Source organism: Hyla sarda, chromosome 3 (genome assembly GCF_029499605.1).
Source record: "Hyla sarda isolate aHylSar1 chromosome 3, aHylSar1.hap1, whole genome shotgun sequence".
In the NCBI taxonomy this organism is placed as follows: Eukaryota; Metazoa; Chordata; class Amphibia; order Anura; family Hylidae; genus Hyla; species Hyla sarda.
The window spans coordinates 200340592-200347873 of record NC_079191.1 but is presented as its reverse complement, the minus strand read 5'-3'; positions in this window follow the sequence as shown (position 1 = coordinate 200347873).

The window sequence follows — 7282 nt, the reverse complement described above, 5'->3', positions numbered from 1 at the left end:
TCGGAACTAAATGTTACAGACACTGGGGAAGTGGAGTACCCCTTTAAGCGTTGTCAACATTCAGTTCTGTGTGGGCACAGTCAATGATGGTCAGGAAGAATTATTTGACAGAGGAATTCGCCTAGCAGTCCCGAGGACCCTCTGAGACAACTGGGCTATTGTGCACAAAAGGCTGGCACAACCCCATGTGATGTGCCCAGATGCAGAAGGCTGTGGTAGAGGGTAACCTCCCTGAGACTAATAGCAGCACTGTTTGATTGGCCAGGACGATCAGCCATCTTGGATGTAACCTAACAGCGTGTTTCACTGTTTCATCTGGGCCCAGATCAATTGTAAGAAAAACCCACAAGTATATTGTACTTCTTAATGAGTCTGTAATTATTAAGCTACAGTGCCTCTGTCTGATCCAATATAACCTGTTATTGTATTAATACCAGTAATAAAGCACCTGCACCATTTCAGATAGTTGTTAGCCACGACACTCTGAGAATCTGGCAATGCTTATACAACTTAATCCTCTCGCAGTCATGTACTAAATATTACTTTGGCTCTGTCTTGGATGTCCCACAATACCAAAGGTTAACCGCAGCCTTTTACCAACCTTATCTTTTATTTTACAATGTTGTGGATATCACTAGACTGGTCACTAATCATTGTTGCACAAAATGATAAATGGAACAAATTGCATTAAAATAAGGAAATCATTTCCTAACTGTATAATTTAGGGCACTGAGAATTTGTGTGGGAAAATTTACATAAGTCATACTAAAATACCTCTACACAAGAGATGAAAAGGACAATATTGTAATGGTGCCAAATTCTATATGGTACACACACTACACAAAGGTGCTAGAAAAGAACCAGAGAGGATGTCTAAAGAGGAAATACACCATTTTTTTTAACCAAAAAACTTTAGCTTCAAAGGGTTTTTATCGATGGTGCACATTTAAAGGGGTTCTCCGGTGCTTACACATCTTATTCCCTATCCAAAGGATAGGGGATAAGATGCCTGATCACGGGAGTCCTGCAGCTGGGGACGCCCGTGATCATGCACATGGCACCCCGTTTGTAATCAGTCCCCGGAGCGAGTTCGCTCCGCGTCTGTATACGGGCGACTACAGGGCCGACGGCGTGTGATGTCACGCCTCCGCCCCGTGTGAAGTCACGCTCCGCCCCTCAATGCAAGCCTATGGGAGGGGGCGTGATAGCTAGCACGCCCCCTCCCATAGGCTTGCATTGAGGGGCGGAGCGTGACGTCACACGGGGGCGGAGGGGTGACGTCACACGTCGCCGGCCCTGTAGTCGCCCGTAATCAGACACGGAGCAAACACGCTCCAAGGACTGATTACAAACGGGGTTCCGCGTGCATGATCACTGGCGTCCCCAGCTCCCGTGATCAGGCATCTTATCCCCTATCCTTTGGATAGGGGATAAGATGTGTAAGCACTGGAGAACCCCTTTAATATGCATTAAGAACCATATAAACTAAGGTTATGTGTTTCTATGAGGAACTGCGTGGAACTGCTTTGGCCAGTATCATCCACTTTTTGTATGCTCATGGAGTATAACTTAAAGGGCATCTGTCACCCACACTAACCTGATGGTACAGGCTGGTAGTGACACTGATCTTAACCCCTTCATGACCCGGGGTTTTTCTGTTTTTGCACTCTCGTTTTTTCCTCCTTACATTTAAAAAACCATAACTCTTTAAATTTTGCACCTTAAAATTCATATGATGGCTTATTTTTTGTGCCACCAATTCTAATTTGTAATGACATCAGTCATTTTACCCAAAAATCATTGTGTGACAAAATTGAAGAAAAAACTAAATTTTTTAACTTTTGGGGGCTTCCGTTTCTACACAGTACATTTTTTTTTTTTTTTGTAAAAATGACACCTTCTCTTTATTCTGTAGGTCCATACGATTAAAATGATACCCTACTTATATAGGTTTGATTTTGTCATACTTCTGGAAAAAATCATAACATACGTTTAAAATTGTCATCTTCTGACCCATAGGCGTGCGCACGGGGTGTGCCTGGGCACACCCTAATCAAGCCCAGGCTCCATCAAATTCGGGATATCCAGGGAGCGTAGGAATCGGGGGGACACATCCCCCCAGAAAATCATGCAGGGGGACAGATCATGGCGTAATCCTCCCCAGTTCTGCCTGCAGAATATCCTGCATTATATGCTCCCTGGGTCTATTTAACCCAGGGAGGCATTTATAGCTGTTCACTCTCTGCCGTAGCTTCTGAACTGTCTGCGCACACAGTTCAGAGAAGGCCGTGACCTCTTCCCAGACGCAGGCGCTGATGACGTCAATCATCGGCGCCTGCACTGTGGAGAAGAGAGAACGCGGCCCGGCTCTTCAGGAGATCACTGCGTGGGACTAGGTGAGGTTTTTTTTGTTATTTTCTTTGGTACTTTGGGATGGGGAATCGTGTGGGGTGGTGACCCGGTGGGGTGGGCTTTTAGTCACAATACACAGTGTTACTTCACACTTACTCTACTGCAGTTTTTCCCAACCAGGGTGCCTCCAGATGTTGCAAAACTACAACTCCCAGCATGCCTGGACAGCCTTTGGCTGTCCAGGCATGCTGGGAGTTGTAGTTTTGCAACACCTGGAGGCACCCTGGTTGGGAAACACTGCTCTACTGGACCCTTTTCACATAGACAAGCTATTATGCAGTTACTTCTATGAATTTTTATTACTGCTCTTTATTTTGCAGTCCAATTATATGTGAGTTAATGTCCTTTGTATGTTTAGTTCACAAATAGAGCAACTGATGGAGTGCACTTCATACAATCATAGATGCACAGCCTCTAGTGCAGTGGTCTCCAACCTGCGGACCTCCAGATGCTGCAAAACTACAACTCCTAGCATGCCCGGACAGCCAACGGCTGTCAGGGCATGCTGGGAGTTGTAGTTTTGCAACATCTGGAGGTCCGCAGGTTGAAGACCACTGCTCTAGTGTTATTCAAAGTGCATATATAATTAGGTGTTACTGTTTTTTTTTGTGTAAACTGCGCATTCATAAACTTAAGATGCATAACTTTGCCTTGATGTCAGGACCCTTCTTGTATAATTGCACAAAGTCCTGTGTATTACATCGGGTCCCTATATTAGCACCAGGTAATGTATTCACTGTTCACTTTATTGCAAATGTCCCAACACTGCGCTATTGCACTAGTGCCCGTCACTCCATTTCCTAATCCACACATGTACACAGCTTCCTTTGTTATGCATTGGCTGCAGATTGTATAACACTTTGCCATTGCACTTCGCTGTTTCCTAGGTAGTGGTAGCTGGTTTCAAGTATTTGGGCTCCGTTCACATTGCCATAGGTGATCCTACATGCTTTAATTAATCAGGGATCACGTTGTAGCGTGTATTCTTCTAATATCGCTTCACGGGCCACCAGTGACGGGCACTAATGCAATAGCGCAGTGTTGGGACGTGAACAGTGAATACATTACCTGGTGCTAATATAGGGACCCGATGTAATACCCAGGACTTTGTGCAATTATACAAGAAGGGTCCTGACATCAAGGCAAAGTTATGCATCTTATGTTTATGAATGCGCAGTTTACACAAAATGTGAAACAGTAACACCTAATTATATATGCACTTTGAATAACACTAGAGGCTCTGCATCTATGATTGTATGAAGTGACTCTTTCAGTTGCTCTATTTGTGAACTAAACATACAAAGTGTGAAGTAACACTGTGTATTGTGATCTGACTTTGCCTACATGCTATCTACCTAGCTATCAACTACCAATCCACCTAGCTACCAAGTGACCTAGCTAGCTAAAAACCAACCTACATACCTTATAGGCACTGATTTGAATAGGGACCTTCCATATGATAAAATATACCTTTTATTAAGTTCCATTTAACCCCTTAACGATGAAGGACGTAAATGTACGTCCTGATTAGTGTTGCTCGCGAATATTCGCAATTCGAATTTTATTCACGAATATCGCATATTCGCGAATTCGCGAATATTCGCGAATATAGCGCTATATATTCGTAATTACGAATATTCTTTTTTTTTTTTTTTTTTTTTTTACAGTACACATCACAGTGATCATCCCTCTCTACTTCCAGCTTATGTGGTGTAAGAAGGCTCTAATACTACTGTGTGAGACTGGTGCGCGAATTTTCGCATACGCGAAAATTTGCATATGCTAATTTTCGCATGTGCGAATTTTCGCTTATGCTAGTTTTTGTATATGCAAATTTTCGCATATGTTAATTTTCCGCACACGCGAATATTCGCATATGCGAAAATAAAACGAGAATATTACGAATATGCGAATATTAGCGAATATGACGAATATTCGTCCATATATTCGCGAATATTCGCGAATTCGAATATGGCCTATGCCGCTCAACACTAGTCCTGATGACGTGGTACTTGATGCACCAGGACGTACATTTACGTCCTAAGCATAACCACGGGCATCGGAGCGATGCCCGGATCATGTGCGGCAGGTCCCGGCTGTTGATCGCAGCCAGGGACCCGCTGGTAATGGCAGACATATACGCGTGCGGCGTGAGTTTGTGCTTTAGGGTGCACACCCTAATGCAATAGGCTGCGCACGCCTATGTTCTGACCCCTATAATGTTTCTATTTTTCTGCGTATGGGGCGGTATGGGTATGATCTGAAGTTTTTAGAGATACCATTTTCGTATTGATCGGACTTATTGATCGATTATTGATATAAAAAGTGACCAAAAATACGCTATTTTGGACTTTGGAAATTTTTAGCGCGTACGCAATTGACTGTGTGGTTTAATTAACTATATATTTTTATAATTCGGACATTTCCGCATGCGGCAATACCACATATGTTTATTTTTATTTACACAATTTTTTTTTTTTACTGGAAAAGGGGGGGTTTCAAACTTTTATTAAGGAATGGGTTAAATGATCTTTATTCACTTTTTTTCACTTTTATTTTGCAATGTTACAGCTCCCATAGGGGGCTATAACACTGCACACACTGATCTTTTACATTGTTCAATGGTTGCTCATAGGAAACCATTGATCAATGATTCTTCCGCTTGACTGTTCATGCCTAGATTTCAGGCACTGAGCAGTCATTTGGTGATCAGACAGCATGGAGGCAGGTAGGGACCCTCCGGCTGTCCTGTAAGCTGTTTGGGATGCCACGATCCCGAACAGCTCCCTGAGCTAACCGGCATTACTTAACTTTCACTAAAGGGTTAATAGCGCGCGCGGCACCGCGATCAGTGCCGCGCGCTATTAGCCATGGGTCCCGGCCATTGCTAGGTGCTGGGACCCGCATTATAGAATGGGAGCCGACCCATGACGTACATGTATGTCATGGGTCGGGAAAGGGTTAAATATACTTATTTATCCCCGTTCCATTCATCCATTATCTTCTCCTCCTTGGGTGGCAGGCGCTCCAGGAGCACACTGACGCAACCGCTGCAGCTTCCTCACTCGGCCCGGCTGCATCAGCATGCTCCTAGAGTGCTGCCTGTGCATCAAGCCTGCTGCCCGAATGAGGAAGATAGCGAACCGGATCACAGATCAGGGATAGGTAAGATTTGTTATAATTTTGTGTCACCCACACTACCAGCCTTTACCAACAGGTTAGTACAGGAACACTAATGACAAATTTCTTTTAAAGGTTAGCATCAGTTTAAAAATTTCTTTTCAATATATAGTATGAAGAAATAAATATTTTTATGCTTAAAGATTGATATAAATATTTGTCATATGCAGTATAAAGGGTAAAATTATAGGTATAAATTATATAATGTGTAAAATTAGTGGCATACCTATTGACTATTGTATACTTGTGTTGCTGTGTCCTGGTTGCTAAGTAATTATTGTAGTTTGTTTGCATACTTGCCAGGTGTTCACATGCTTTCTGCTTCCCACACAATACATTTCTAATTTTGGAGAGTGTTAGTTTATTTGTTATATTTATATGTTTACTAGTGTGTGACATATGTATATTGTGCACAACAGAACTTGCATGGTAAAAATGCAAATATTTAGTCAATTCAATAAAGCAAAGCAGAAAAAGTATAATCACAACACACATTATCCAGCATTCATTTAAAAATAGAACTTTGTTCAGCAGTTACTTATTGCCTTTGAACACTTTTTATGCCATACTTATAAACTCTGTAGTCATGTCCACTAAACGGCTGGCTTAAAAGAACTTTTACTTGTACTGCCAGGAGGGAACCAGCCGTCATCATGTGGCTACCCTGACAACTACTCCATGTCAAGGACTGTACCATTGGGTCTGAGTGAGTGGTCCCTATCGGACCTTATATCTTTTTGTAGCTGGCAGTGACTACTGACCAGCTTTATCATTCTTGTTTATTTATTTCTACTTCCTATATCCCCTGATGAACCCCATATTGCTCCACTTTGTCTGTTTTGGAGGGGGAAACGCGTCAGGATTAATTTACGCCTTCCTAGTGTATAATTGCACAGGTTGCATATTGTAGGATAACCCTGTTGTGATAGGTGATGGTATTGGAGCCCCATTTATTTGTCTAAGCTCTCCATCCATCTGACCTATATCTGATTTAATTTGTATTTTTTTGCTTTTTTAGGACTACTTATCTTATCACAAAACACTATTAACAGTTAAGTTTTAACTGAGCCCACAGGAAAAACTGCCTTAAAAAAACCCAGAGGTGATACACTAAAGGAATGTACCAGATTTCATGAAACCACTCCTAATATCAATGACAAGGGGATCAACTCTTTTTTTTTCATAATAGGAGAGCACATATTATTTGCATTACTCTTAAACAAATAATATCCATTAATTCTTGAAAAAATGTTATTTAGAATTTCTTATAATAGCTTATACCAAATACAACAGCACACTGCCAGCACAAGGATATAGGTGAAACATGAACATGCAGATAAAACATGGAGAGCTATACAGCTATGGTGTAATAGATGCAAATGTGAAACTATGAGATAGTGAGGCACTTAGCTCGCAAATTTGTCTCCGCCGGTGGTCAAATAGCTTGGACCGTCCCACCGTGATAAGGTGGCCTCATTGGGATGGACCCTACACTGTGAATATGCCTCTGTGTGAACAGTTCAGTAAGCATGGCAGGATCTGGAACATCCAAGACACCTTATATACACACCTGATAGAGGTGGGTGGGGTGCAAGGCCAACATGGAGGTAGCCACTCCCCCGTATGTGCAATACAGACAAAGAATAAGTCAGCCAGCACTTTAGTTGATACCAAACTATTATATGGACCT